At 38.9% G+C, this 15,571-nt stretch overlaps 1 protein-coding gene and 1 long non-coding RNA gene across 3 annotated transcripts in view; one reads left to right on the forward strand and one right to left on the reverse strand.

Annotated features, from left to right (window-relative positions):
* ZFAND3 (zinc finger AN1-type containing 3) overlaps positions 1 to 15,571 on the forward strand; it is a 318,359-nt gene that overhangs the window by 168,434 nt on the left and 134,354 nt on the right. The gene's annotated exons all lie outside the window — the stretch shown is intronic.
* Positions 5,577 to 13,788, reverse strand: LOC145518553 (uncharacterized). The gene is made up of 2 exons (XR_014062968.1): positions 12,276 to 13,788; positions 5,577 to 6,392 (listed from the first exon to the last, which is right to left on the reverse strand). It is a non-coding gene; the product is annotated as an uncharacterized LOC145518553 (long non-coding RNA).

The following is a 15,571-nucleotide window of genomic DNA, read 5'->3' on the forward strand; positions in this document are numbered from 1 at the left end:
TTGTTTTTTTTTAAAACTCATAGTTTTGTCAGCTCTGGGTTGTACAGAGGAGAGAGGAACAAAAGGTATAGATTCCATGAAATCTTAGGCTGTCAAACTTCCAAGGACCTTAGGAATTGCCCCACCTAGTGTGTATGATATCTTAAACCACTGTCCCCACCTCCACCCCAAATTCAGACTCACCTGCAAGAGCCGGCACCGTTCCATTAGTGAATAAAGTCACAACCGAAATGACCAGCATAGGATCACCAGCTTTTATTTTATTTAGTTGGACATTTAAAAAGAAATCACCAACACAGAGTTGGCATAAAGTATAACAGACATAATAGGTAATGATGCAGCTTTTGAAATACTGTGTCCTTACTCTTATTCAACTGTGAAAAATTTCATCACCAGGTCCGTGGCCCAGGATTTAGGAATTACTACTAAATCAAGTGGTCATAATTAACTTGAACAATAGTGTAACAGTTTAAAATTTGAAATTATGATGTTAGCCTGTAACAGCTCAAAGTTCTTGCCAAATGGTAAGCACTGCTGCAGAATAGTATTTTTAATTAATTTTAGGTTCAGCAACTAGAGAGGCTTACAGAAAATTTGAACACAACTGAGAAAGCAACCCAAATCCATTTCAGTAGGTGCTCACAGAGGCGGCTGGTATACACTGAAATACTGAATTATTCACAAATAAAATTCTCATAAGATTGTGGAATCGATACCTTGAATTCTTTTTTTTTTATATTTAATAAATTTATTTATTTTATTTGGGGGCTAATTACTTCACAATATTGTAGTGGTTTTTGCCATACATTGACATGAATCAGCCATGGATTTACATGTGTTCCCCATCCTGAACCCCCCTCCCACCTCCCTCCCCATCCCATCCCTCTGGGTCATCCCATTGCCCCAGCCCTGAGCATTTGTCTCATGCATCAAACCTGGAATGGTGTTCTGTTTCACATATGATAATATACATGTTTCAATGCTCTTCTCCCAGAACGTCCCACCCTCACCTTCTCCCTCAGAGTCCATAAGACTGTTCTATGCATCTGTGTCTCTTATTCTGTCTCGCATATAGGATTATCATTACCATCTTTCAAATTCCATATATATGCATTAGTATACTGTATTGGTGTTTTTCTTTCTGGCTTACTTCACTCTGTATAATGGGCTCAAGTTTCATCCATCTCAATAGAACTGATTCAGATGTATTCTTTTTAATGGCTGAGTAATATTCCATTGTGTATATGTACCACAGCTTCCTTATCCATTCGTCTGCTGATGGACATCTAGGTTGCTTCCATGTCCTGGCTATTGTAAACAGTGCTGCGATGAACATTGGGGTACATGCGTCTCTTTCAATTCTGGTTTCCTCGGTGTGTATGCCCAGCAGTGGGATTGCTGGGTCATATGGCAGTTCTATTCTCAGTTTTTTAAGGAATCTCTACACTGTTCTCCATAGTGGCTGTACTAGTTTGCATTCCCACCAACAGTGTAAGAGGGTTCCGTTTTCTTCACACTCTCTCCAGCATTTATTGCTTGTAGACTTTTGGATAGCAGCCATTCTGACTGGTGTGAAATGGTACCTCATTGTGGTTTTGATTTGCATTTCTCTGATAATGAGTGATGCTGAGCATCTTTTCATGTGTTTGTTAGCCATCTGTATGTCTTCTTTGGAGAAATGTCTGTTTAGTTCCTTGGCCCATTTTTTGATTGGGTCATTTATTTTTCTGGAATTGAGCTGCAGGAGTTGCTTGTATATTTTTGAGATTAATTGTCTGTTGCTTCATTTGCTGTTATTTTCTCCCGTTCTGAAGGCTGTCTTTTCACCTTGCTTAAATATAAGAAACCTCGAATAGCCAAAGCAGTCTTGAGAAAGAAGAATGGAACTGGAGGAATCAACCTGCCTCACTTCAGGCTCTACTACAAAGCCACAGTCATCAAGACAGTATGGTACTGGCACAAAGATAGAAATATGGAACAAAATAGAAAGCCCAGAGATAAATCCACGCACCTATGGACACCTTATCTTCGACAAAGGAGGCAAGAATATACAGTGGAGAAAAGACAATATCTTTAACCAGTGGTACTGGGAAAACTGGTCAACCACTTGTAAAAGAATGAAACTAGAACACTTTCTAACACCATACACAAAAATAAACTCAAAATGGATTAAAGATCTAAACGTAAGACCAGAAACTATAAAACTCCTAGAGGAAAACATAGGCAAAACACTCTCCGACATAAATCACAGCAGGATCCTCCATGACCCACCTCCCAGAATATTGGAAATAAAAGCAAAAATAAACAAATGGGACCTAATTAAAAGCTTTTGCACAACAAAGGATACCTTGAATTCTTGAAGGAATGATTCAGGAACTTGAGACTCCGAGTATAATCCAGGAACAGTCTATGTTAGCATCACTGGAGAGCTGCTAGAAATGCAGATTCTCAGCCCCTACCCCCCAGACCTGCTGAATCAGAATCTGCATTTTGACAATATCCTCAGATGATTCACATGCATAGCAGAGTTAGATACTCATTTAGGGGATCTTTCTACAAGCTAGAGTTTTTAAATTAGGTAGTTTTCACATAGCCTTTGCCTCATCTCATTAACAAGTGTTCCAGAGCTAGGATTAGAAGTTGTCTACTTCACTTGTGCCCTTCTAGCCCAGCCAGTTTCAGGGCTCTGTTTATAGTAAATATTTTGAAGATGAGGATTCCACTCTGTTTGGACATGTGTAACTAGCCACCAGGAGACCCTGACTGCCTGCTTGTTTATCCATCTCCCTAGCTTTTGTTTTCTTTCCCTCTCTCTATTCCACGGATAATTTCACTGTTAACCTTAAATTTAATCTTCTTGAGGACAGTACTAAACTTTTTGAGGAGTCTGTCTAGTATTTACACAAAGACTGTTGTTCTTCTGAAGGGCATAGGCTTAGTGTTGAGTGTGATATGATCTGTGAGAATCACAATGGAATTTCTAGTAATAGCTATTTAAATACATAATCTTTTTTTTTTTTTTTATGCTGTGTACAAAGCTCAGAGATTTTAGGTCCCTGTAATTAAGCATTCCCTTTCGGATCCTCCCTGCAAGCAGTGTTGTTCCAAAGTTGGCTCCCTTATTCCTCTACTAGAATTGGTTCACTTTATATCTGTTATTAGTAAATAGTAAGTACCTGAATTGCCTTCTGTGGAGGAACTGAATGACTGGAAGATCTGGGCAGAAGGAGTCATTAAACCTCTTTGTGTCTTTTGAAGATTGAACCCCATACATATATGAAAGAAAGTGAAAGTGAAGTCGCTCAGTCGTGTCCGACTCTTTGCAACCCCATGGACTGTAGCCTACCAGGTTCCTCCATCCATGGGATTTTCCAGGCGAGAATACTGGAGTGGTTGCCATTTCCTTCTCCAGGAGGTCTTGCCAACCCAGGGATTGAACCTGGGTCTCCCGCATTGTAGGCAGACGCTTTACCGTCTGAGCCACCAGGGAAAGTAGTAGTAGAATAATATATACATATATATTACTAATCAAATAAAAAAATAAAATTTTAGAGAAAAAATTTCTTGAGTGTATGTGATTCTGATGCCAGATGATATTGTGTGGAAAGGGAGAAAATACGAGGTTTGGATGACGTTTTGACAAAGGATAAATGCTTTTGGCCTCACTTCCCACTAATACCCTACACATTTGGAGGTGGGTTTCTTGTTTTTCTCCCTCAGCAGCAAGTAACTTCCAGAACACGGCTGAAAGTGAGATTGTAAAAGTCAGTGTTTATCTCCCATCCTTCAATCTTCAGAGTAAATATCAGAAAATGGTTATATCAGAAGAGACAAAAGCATCTTCCACATGTTAGTGGAAGAGCCTGCCATTAGTTTGCTCTCATACATCCGTTAGTTTGCAAGAGCCTGCCAAGGCTGTATTCTGAACTCTTTATGACACCCTGCCATAACCAATAATGTGTAGCCACCATCCAGATTTTGTTTTGGAAGTAGGTTTGGCTTAGCTACTTTTGGAGAAGATTCCCCAAGAAATTTCTGGGCCAGATTAGGTCTTCTCTTTCCAACTGTATTCACATCCCTATTAAAGACCTCTCTTTGCTTTGATCTGGACACATTTTAAGGGAGCAGATGTTACAACTGGTAGTTACCACTGACTTTTAAGTTGCAAACTGTAATTAGTCACCAGAATAACGATAGGTTACAGTGAATATTACCTTTAAAATTGAAAGTTTATATCTTCTCATTTATTTTTATCTGCCTGATGAAATAAGAATATTTAGGAGAAGAATATTGTGGAGAAAAAATGTTTACTCTGTTTCATTTCTGTCAGATAACTCATCAGAGGGATACAGGCTGCCTTGGAGCCTGAAGCCTCAGTACAGGATTTTTAAAGTTCATATATGATAGCATCATTTGATTAGATTAATTCAGGTTCAGTGGTATGCCTTTCGCTTTCATCTGCAGCTGTTAGTCTTTTCAAGCCTTTGTTAGAGCTTCAGTGGGAATGTAGTAGTGACAGATTGTGAAAAGCTCTAACTTTTCTGTTTTAGTTTGTTAATTTAGCTGAACTTTTCTTTAAATATTTTGTATGCAGACTATGAAAGATACTGGTGAATGCTTAATTGCAAGGTCACATTTGAAGATGGATACTCCCATAGGGCTATGCTTTACACATGTAACAGTTTGTGATTGTCTCAGAACCCTGAAAAAAATATGAACATCTCCATTGCTCCATTCTGCTAAAATCTGCAGCTTGATAGCGGAGCCTTTCTTTACCAGGGTATTGGGTGCACCTCTGATTGTATTTAGGGCCTCCCTGGTGGCTCAGTGGGTAAAGAATCTGCCTGCAATGCAGGAGACTCAGGTTCAGTCCCTGGGTTGGAAAGATACTCTGGAGGAGGAAATGACGACCTACTTGAATATTCTTGCCTGGGAAATCCCATGAACAGAGGAGCCTGGTGGGCTACCGTTCATGGGGGTCGCAAGACTTAGCGATTAAACCACCACCACATAATTGTATTTGGCTCTTTTATAGTTCTTTGATAGCCAGTTGGTAAAGAATCTGCCTGCAATGCAGGAGACCCTGGTTCAATTCCTGGATCAGGAAGATCCTCTGGAGAAGGGATAGGCAACCCACTCCAGTATTCTTGGGTTTCCCTGGTGGCTCAGCTGGTAAAGAAAGAATCCACTTGCAATGCGGGAGACCTGGGTTTGATCCCTGGATCGGGAAGATCCCTTGAAGAAGGGAAAGGCTACCCACTCCAGTATTCTGGCCTTGAGAATTCCATGGAATGTCGTGGAAAAAAATTCCATGGACTGTATAGTCCATGGGGATGCAAAGAGTCAGACACGGCTGATCAACTTGCACTTTCACTGGGGTAATTAGAAAACCATTTTCCATATGCATAAGGAATTTTATACATAGGAACATGATTATATGATTTTTAAGAAACAGTTATACCCTCTGTGAACTTCTTTTTAAAAACAATGTTTGTTTATTTATTTGGCTGCTCAGGGTCTTAGTTGTGGCACACAGGCTCTTGGTTGCAGCATGTAGGATCTAGTTCCCTGAGCAGGGAACGGACCTGGGCCTCCTGCACTGAGAACAAGGAGTCCTAGCCACGGGACCACTCAGAAGTCCTGACTCTTTGTGAACTTCTAACCTAGGTGAGGCATGCTGTATGTAAAATCAGCATTGGATTAGAAGTCTGTTTTTTCTCCATTTTAGCTTGGTAACCTTGGGTGAGTCACTTTTTCTGTGCATAAATTTCCTCTTAATGTGGAAATAGGAAAATAGACAATGTGTTATTTAACTTAAAAGGTCTCAATATTCTGTGATTATCCATCTAATTTTTTAGGGTGGTTGTAAAGGTGAAGAAATAAATTAGGTAAGATACTTTAGTAGATGATTTAAAAAAACTTGATAATTGTGAATTTGGAAAGGAGAGGGGGGAAAAAAGAAAAACCCAACAAACCCAACATAACTGTTAGTTTGTAGAAAAACAACAAGTTTCTATTAAGGGCAACAGATGTTCAGGGCCAGCCCTGGAGTGCCTTTAGGCGTCTTTCAGCATTCCTTCCTGAGGCCCACTCTTGCAGAGCTGAGCCGCTGTGTGCGCTTTCCTCTGCCCATCCATGTTCCTCTCCCAGGGCATGCTGAGGCTCCCCCTCTGACACCTGTCTGTTTCCCATCATCAACCCATTCCTTCATGCTGCATTAAGAATTTTCTGTTTCTAGTGTTGGATTTCTAAACTAACATGATAAACTATGTTGATTTTTTAAAAATAGCTTTATTGAGATATAATTCACATGCCATAAATTCACCCATTTAAAGTTTACAATTAAGTTGTGTTTAGCATATTCACAAGAGTTGTGCAACCATCACCACAATCTAATTTTAGGATATTTTCATCTCCCTCAAAAGAAATTCAGTACCCATAATCTATATTGATTTGATCATACTTAATATGGATCCTTAACTATATATTTTGTACAATAGTTGCAGACTTTTAAACACCTTTTTAGTAACTCCACAAAAGTGTGAGTCTAGTAGTGAAGGTTTTAGGCACCATGATAAGGATATAGGAGACAGGTCATTTTGGTGTTTCTCATGCTGTGCTGCTGGGCAGGCCCAAGGGATGGAATGAGTGGATTGTTTGTATGTTCAGTTGCTCAGTCGTGTCCGACTCTTTGCAACCCCATGGACTCCAGCATGCCAGGCTTCCCATCCTTCATCATCTCCTGGAGCTTGCTCAAACTCATGTCCATTGAGTCGGTGATGCCATCCAACCATCTCATCCTCTGTCTTCCCCTTCTCCTCCTGCCCTCTATCTTTCCCAGCATCAGGGTCTTTTCCAGTGAGTCAGCTCTTCACATCAGGTGGCCAAAGTATTGGAGTTTCAGCTTCAGCATCAGTCCTTCCAATGAATATTCAGGACTGATCTCCTTTAGGATGGACTGATTTGATCTCCTTGCTGTCCAAGGGACTCTCAAGAGTCTTCTCCAACACCACAGTTCAAAAGCATCAATTCTTCTTTGCTCAGCTTTCTTTATAGTCCAACTCTCACATCCATACATGACTACTGGAAAAGCCATAGCTTTGACTAGACGGACCTTTGTTGGCAAAATGGTGTCTCTGCTTTTTTATTCTGTATGTATGATGAAATATAGCAAGTGTATGGTAACTGTGTAAGAAACTGGTAAATTGTCTTCCAAAGTGGCTATACCACTTTATATTCCCACGAGTGAAATGTATGACTGTTCCAGTTTCTCCACTTCCATGTCAACACTTGGTATCGTCAATCATTTCAAATTGTAGCCATTCCAGTGAGTGTGTGGTAATATCTCACTATGGTTTTAATTTGCATTTCCTGAAACTTTGTTTTTAAAGGAGGTAGATATGTCCCTTGTGGTGCTTGTGTATAAACCACCAAACAGAAAGGCGTTTTGCGTGTTTTTATTTTCTCCAGATTCTGTTACCATTTTGCTTTGTAATCGTTATGTTCACAGAGTAGAAATTGATTCTTCACAATCAGCAGCACAGTTATTTTATATTAATTTTCTGGTTGTCTAGAAATCTGTTGTATTTAAAATATGATCAAATACTGTAATTCCTTGTGAGTGTACCTTATCAATTAGGATTCTGGAGAAATAAAACTATGTAAATCTTCAAAATGATTTTAGCCATTTGCTCAGGTAACTAAAGGATACATAGCTGTATTTCATAAACATCATTCTTTTTTTTTTCTTGGTGAAACAGTAATATGAGAATTTAAAAAGAGAAGGGTATACCCAGTTTTGACATCTGAGTTTTGACTTTGAGGGAGATTCTGTAGAAGTGTTCAGAATTGAGGTTTTCAGCCTGATACGCATTTTCAGTCGAGGTTGGGCTGGGAGAGGCAGTGGTGGAACGCCGCTGCGTGCTGGGTGATCCCAATACTCTCATCCCTGCTGGAGAAACTGTATCTTGTTCCCAAGAAGTCAGGGAGGCATTTGGTCAAATATCTGAGCAGTCAAATTTGATATCCCAACTGTTGATTGCCCCGAGGGAGTCTCTTCTTTCTGTTTGAAACCACTTTTTAATCTTTATGTAATGAGGTGATAGGGTCCAGAAATCTTAACCTGAATGTCAATTAAAGGCCTTTGAAGAGAGTAGGGGAGGGTGAGGGATACATCAGCCTTGGCCACCCTCTAGTGGCTGCTATGGCCATACTGCAGTTGTTCACCAGAAAGGATGATGGCTGAGGGACTCGCCGTTTTTTGTAGAATTCTTTTCCGTATTGAAGAGTAAAATATCTGGGTCGATGAACAAGTTTAGTAAGGAGTAACTTGAAATAACATTGGTGGTCTGGGTAGTATGATTATGGATGGCTTTATTTTCATAATTATACTTTTCTGTATTTTTACTGAATTTTATTCAGTTAACTTTTTGTGTTTCAAACCAGAGAAATAAAAAGGGAGATTCAGGGACAGGAAAACTCCTTACTGATCACTTCTTTATGCCAGGTACTGTTAAATACATCATCCCTAATCCTTAAAATACAGATTTGAGTTGCCTTGATTCCTAGGTACAGGCTTCTAAAGCTCCTTTGGGGTTTTAATGGAACATTGATCATTTGCTAACATTTCTGTAGCACAGAGTTCTTGCTGATTCTGTTTCCAAAAATGTTATTCCACTTCTACTTCAGTCTTCTCAGTAAACTCCTCTTCATCCTTTAATTACCATCTCAAATATCACTCTCTTTCTGGACCATTCACCATGCCTGTGAAATTTTGAAGTAAATATGGTCTGTGTTCCTGTTAGTCTTAAAGTGTTTTTAGTATGGTACTTACTGCCTTCTGCTGTCTTTATTGTGTGTGTTGCCTGTTCCTTTGCTGTGCCTTTTTGTATCCTGCAGCTCCAAAACAGCACATACAGAGTACACAATTAGAAGTATTTGCCTGAAACCATCTGCCTGCCTCTCTTTGAAATTTGATTATATTTTCCTTGTTTATTTCACCAGTTTCTTGGAACTGTAATGTATTTTCCTGGAACCAGTATTTCAAATAGTGTGTAGATGCCTAATCTGTCAAACTGATTTCAGAACTTTGTTGCACATTTCAAATATCCAGGTAGTTTTAACAATCCCAGTGCCTAAGTCACTCCCCCATACCAATTAATAAGTAAAAGTGTTTGGGATGGGAGCAGGCATCAGTATTTTGTAAAAATCTCCACTGATTTTAATCTAGAGCAGGACTTATGAACCACTACCCTTTTAAACCTATAATGCATAGGTGAAGTTAAACTCATGCCATTTAAACCGTTGCTTCTTGTAGGAAAATCTTTCCTGAGTCAGGTGCAAGGTGTTTTGGCCGCTTAAGACCTATAAATAGCAGATAGGCTTAATATCTAGATATTTACTGCTAAAAGAGGATTTTGTTTTCTTTTTGTATTTTGTATATTGTTTCAATTTACTCCCATATTGTTCCCAAAATATTCAGAGGAAAATGAATGATAAGGCAAATTGGGCAAAATGTAAACCATTGTTGAGTCTTGTAAAGGGTCTATGGGAATTTTTTGTATTAGTCTTACATGATTTCTGTAAAAGTTTGTAAAACTATTTAAAAGTTTTGTTGAAAAATTTGGAAAAAAAAAGTCTGTTAACTTTGATCTCTAATTGGTAAAATATTGAGAGATTTTTGTTTTTAATTTAAAAAGCGCAAATGGCAGAATGCATCTTAGCTTCAGTCATCTCATTTCACTCACATTGTCATTTATCTGAAATTCTCTTCCTCCTGAAGCCCTTTTTCTAAAGGGAGACCCCTGCGCCCCCCAGAAGGTGGTATTTAGTTAAGCATCAACCCGCTTCTTTTTGTCTCTTTTGGCACAAAATACTGTTTCTTCTAAGGATGCCTAAAGGTGATATAGGTACAGTTCTTCAAATTCAGAAAATAATTATTTAGGTTTTCTAAACACAGACCCATTTGCTAGTTACTGTGTTGTCGATTCATTCATTCATTCACACATGGAGGTATATGATTTTCCTGTAAAAGGCTTTGACTGTATTTTGGATTACATTTTTAATTGGAAAATACCTTTGACCATTTAATTTATCCTTCTGCTTTTTATAAATACAAGACTGACAGATGAAAACATATTTTATTAAAACCTCAGGGAAAGGGAAGTGTGTGTGTGTGTATGTGTGTGCATTTTGTGTGTGTGTGTGCGTGAGTGTGTGTGTAAAACTGTTTCTCTTTATTACCTAGAATTCAATATTGAATATCTACTTTTATGTTATATCCTCCTTACATTGCATCTTTGCCCTTGATGCTTAATTAACTGTGCTGTTATTTCTTTTTTAGAAAAAATTGTGGCTAGTAATTATGCAAACATACTCAATCTCATTACTAATCAAATTAAAATAAAAATGAGATAATTTCATACCTTTATTATTGGCAGAAATTTAAATGTCTAGCAGTATGAAGTGTTGGCAAGGATGAGCAGTCTTTGATGAGCAGTCTGACAATATTTGGTAAAGGCAACATGCTCTTTGGACTGGCAATTCTACTTCTGTGTCTATACCCTGGATACACTGTAATGCTTGTACAAAGGAGATGGTACAACAAGTGTTTGTGTTAGCAGAAAAATTAGGTATAAGCTAACTGTCCAGCATCAGATGAATACATTAATTGTGGTTTGTTCACACGCTAGAATACTATGCAGCTTTCAGTCAGATAGGTCTCAAAAACATAGCTGAGTAGAAAAGCAAATTTCTGAGTCATACATACATACATACATATACATATATATATATATATGTGACCCTTATATAAAGTTTAAAAACATCAAAAATCATGCATTTTAATGGATATTTGTTTGTAGAAATAGTATAAAAACATGCCTGGGAAAACCAAGTTCTGAGCCAAATTTCGGAGAGTGGTTACTTCTGGGAAAGAAAGAAGGGAATGAAAGTGAAGGAGAAGTAACCTCAGACCTTCACCTTCAACCTACAATGTTTTCTTTCTTTTTAAAATCTGTGAAGCAAATACAGTGAAATGTTAAATTGGGCAAAGCTAGAAAACAGTTCATGTTATTCCCTATAACTTTCTGCATACTTGTAAAGCGTGATCAGTTACATTCAGAGTAGTGTATTTATAAGGTGCCACAAATTCAGTAATCAGTAGTAATGTAGAACGGCAGACCCCTTATTGCATGTAACCCTGAGACTTAAAGGCAGTGCTTCAGAATTTAGATTTTGGAGTCATATATATCTGGATTAGAACCCCATTTTATGCACTCAGCAGTCTTGACTTTGGGCTTCAGTGTGCTCGTATGAGTAGTGGTAGTCAAACTTACCTTCTAGGGGTAGGTTGTGAGACTTGAAAAAGAAAAAAAGATTTGTGACAGATAGTAAGCACTCAATATATGATTGCTGCATTTTGTCTTTAACCCCCTAGATTAAATCATCCTGATTTCAAGGAGCAGTTCTTTAGTTGAGATTAATGGTGATGTGGAGACAAAGTGTTACATACACAGTATTGCTTGTTTTCTGTATGGTAGTGTGTAATTAAGAGTTTCTAAATACAAAATCCATGCCCAAACCTAGAGACCATGTTAAAGTTGTGTTTCTACACTGAGTTCTGCCTATAAACTTAGTTGTAACGATTGTTGAGGTTAACTTTGTTATTGTGCTTTCTCTTGTGTAGCCTTGCTTTTTAAAGGAAAAAGCTCCTTAAAAATAGGTCAACTACTTGTAATTTTTCAGTAACGGAAATCTCTATTCTTAATGGATTTCTCTAATGAGAGTTATGAATAAAAACAGATAGGGCTGCATTTAAAAAGCACAGCAGATGAAATGATGTTTCATGGGCTGAAAAAAATTTATGTGAAGATGATATTTTTGGTGATTTTTTTTTTTTAAGTATAGGATTAATGTTAATATATTTTGTCAACAAAGGTCCGTCTAGTCAAAGCTATGGTTTTTCCAGTAGTCATGTATGGATGTGAGAGTTGGACTATAAAGAAAGCTGAGCAACGAAGAATTGATGCTTTTGAACTGTGGTGTTGGAGAAGACTCTTGAGAGTCCCTTGGACTGCAAGGAGATCCAACCAGTCCATCCTAAAGGAGATCAGTCCTGAATATTCATTGGAAGGACTGATGCTGAAGCTGAAACTCCAGTACTTTGGCCACCTGATGCGAAGAACTGACTTATTGGAGAAGACCCTGATACTGGGAAAGATTGAAGGCAGGAGGAGAAGGGGAAGACAGAGGATGAAATTGTTGGATGGCATCACTGACTCAATAGACATGAGTTTGAGTAAACTCTGGAAGTTTGGAAGTTGGTGATGGACAGGGAGGCGTGGTGTGCTGCAGTCCTTGGGGTCGCAAAGAGTTGGACACGACTGAACTGAACTGAATGTTAATATATGGTTTTGTCTGTCTTTTGAGAATTCACTTTAGAGACTTCTAGAAACATTGTATTCTAACATTGTAAACCTTGTAAGCCAGACTCATTGTAACCTAGGGTAGAGGGTCAGTGTAGAAGAGACAGTAGCCTTTTTTAAAAAAATGTCTTGAATTTCCCTAGCCTGGTTGCTTGCCTTCCTGTCAAACTCATCAAATTGAGAGGTAGGTGGGAGTGTTGTCATATCTGAGAGTATATCACCTTAAATGACCCCCTAGTGAAAGGATTATAGGCATTATAGGCATTTTAGAGTCGAGGGTGTGTGACAGGTGCTCAAAGCCAAAGGAGTGAGGGAATGGTTTTATGAGTCCAGCCATGTTGGGGAAATGGATCAACTTCCTCATCCAGCTTCTTCCCAATGATTGATCACTTGTAGAAACACCAACCCGAAAGGTAGCTCTCAATTCACAGAGAGGCAGGAAGCTTTGGAGTATAGCACAGGAGGAAGAGACACTGGGAGATCTGGGTAGGGACTGTTTGGCACTCAGTTAGAAGGACCGCCTTTGCATTCCACAGTGACTTCAACTGGTATTTGAAGCTAGTTATTAGTGTGCCCAGTGAGCCATGCATTCCTGAGGTAGCTCAGTGTTTTTAAAATAAAGTCTGAAAGCTTGATCGGCTTAGTTCCACTCAACTACTGTTCATATTTTTTTTTCTGAAGGCATTTTAGCAGAGCCTGTCTTTTCATTTTGTGAATACTAAACTGCAAAGTAAACGATACTGTCATGGTAAATATGCATTTTAGAATTTCTGTGTTTGATACTTGAAAAGCTGGTGTTGGGGTCGGGAAAGATACGGTGTTTGTGTCTCACCAGAGAGGTACAAGGGACTTCCCTGGTGGTCCCAATGGTTAAGAATCCGCCTTGAAGTGTAGGGAACACAGGTTCAGTCCCTGGTGGGGAGACTAAGATCACATGCCTCTGGGCTATTGAGGCCACGTGCCACAGCTGGAGACCCCGCATGACACAACTGCAGCCAAATAAATAAATCGCCTTCCTTGTAGCTCAAACGGTAAAGAATCTGCCTGTGATGCAGGAGACCAGGGTTCGATCCCTGGGTTGGGAAATTGCTCTGGAGAAGGGAATGGCAATCCACTCCAGTATTCTTGCCTGGAGAATTCCATGGACAGAGAAGCCTGGCGGGCTACAGTTCGTGAGGTCGCAAAGAGTCGGATGTGACTGAGTGACTAACACACACACACAAAGAGGGATGCCCCCTCTTTCATAGAAGAAGAACCAAACATTTCTAGTTGCACATTCTATCTTCTAAGTAGTTAGTTTCTTTGGTTGATTTTTTTTTTTCCAATTTCGCTCCCCGCCTGCGCACCCCCCCCCCACCCCCCATCTGTGCTGTTTCTTTTCTGAAATAGGTGTTAACTGAGTATTTTCTTAAACAACAGAAAATAATATTCATGTCTGCATTCTTGGATCTTGGAATTTGGGTTTTGGCCTGTCCTCCCATGTCTCCCTTTATTCTCAAAACTGTGCTATTCTTAGTTTCCTGAAAAACTAATTATAATTATTTATCCCCTCTCCCACTTCCCCAGCTTTCACAGGCTTTTTAGAATCAGCTCTCTTTTACAGTCCTTGGTGGATTTATTCACAGCTGAAGAGCCAGTTATCCCAGTAGACTATGAATTTAGCATGTTTTTATGTGGCTTTCAAAATAAGGTGGGTTAGGTAATGTCACTTGTAACCTGTCTCCTAAATAATAAAAACATAGTGTAACAGTCTATAAGGTGGTCTTAGCCTTGTCATCTCTAATCTTTGTTATAAAAGGGATCTACTGCCATTACATATTCTTTTAATATCTTCTCACATAACTAAATGAAGAAAGTATTTTAGTTGTTTGCACTTTGAAATAAAATACAAAGCACATTAAAATACTATAGCTTGCTGAGTGAAATGAGTCAGATGGAGAAAGACAAGTAATGTATGATGTCACCTCTGTGTAATCTAAAAATACCAAACCCAGAGAGACGGAGAGTTAGAGTGGTGCTTACCGGGGGCTGTGGAGTGAGAGAAGTGAGAAGATACTGGTCAAAGGGTACGAACCCAGGGATAGGATTAATAAGTTCTGGAGATCTACTGGACACTGTGATGATTATAGCTAATAATACTGTGTTACATACTTGAATGTTGCTAAGAGAGAAGATCTTAAAAAATCTCATCAAACATGCACAAAAGCAGTGGTAATTATAAGACAAGAGGGAGGGGTTGGCTAATGCTGTGGGGGTAATCATTTTGCAATTTATAAATGTATCAAGCTAACACAATGTACAGCTTGAACTTACAGTGTTAATATATCAATTCTATCTGCATAAAGCTGGAAATGAAATGTTGAAGCACATCATAAATGGCTACAATTAATCTATCTCATAGTTTTTCTTTTTTTCACTATCTTTTCAAATATAGTTCAAATTTTAAAAATATAAGTGCCACTTTACTTTTGCACAGAAAGTATACACAAATTCTGCCAAAATTTTTAAGGTACAAGAGAGTTCATCACAAAAAGTAAATCTCTTGCTGTCCCCCATCCACACAGTCTGCCTACCTTTATGTGTACTCATTTTGGTTTTCTTATCAACTGTACATTGTTCTTTCCATTAGTTATATTCCAGAGGTCATTTCATATCAGTACAAATAGCGTTAAAATTGATTCTTCTTCTTTTATTAAAATGGCCACATAATTATACTATAAATTTAACCAGTTCTCTGGAGAAGGCAATGGCACCCCACTCCAGTACTCTTGCCTGGAAAATCCCATGGATAGAGGAGCCTGGTAGGCTACAGTCCATGGGGTCGCTACGAGTCGGACACGACTGAGCGACTTCACTTTCACTTTTCCCTTTCATGCACTGGAGAAGGAAATGGCAACCCACTCCAGTATTCTTGCCTAGAGAATCCTAGGGACGGCGGAGCCTGGTGAGCTGCCGTCCATGGGGTCGCACAGAGTCGGACACGACTGAAGCGACTTAGCAGCAGCAGCAGCAGCAACCAGTTCTCTGTGGCTGGATGTTTAGATACCCCTGTTTTTTACTAAAACAGTGTCTCATCATTACCTGTGTGCATTGGGCACTTTGCATAAGTGAAGTTATTATCTTTCTAAGGTGAACTACAAGAAATA

This window comes from Giraffa tippelskirchi, chromosome 8 (assembly GCF_054371585.1).
Source record: "Giraffa tippelskirchi isolate mGirTip1 chromosome 8, T2T-mGirTip1v1.2.pri, whole genome shotgun sequence".
Classification (NCBI taxonomy): domain Eukaryota; kingdom Metazoa; phylum Chordata; class Mammalia; order Artiodactyla; family Giraffidae; genus Giraffa; species Giraffa tippelskirchi.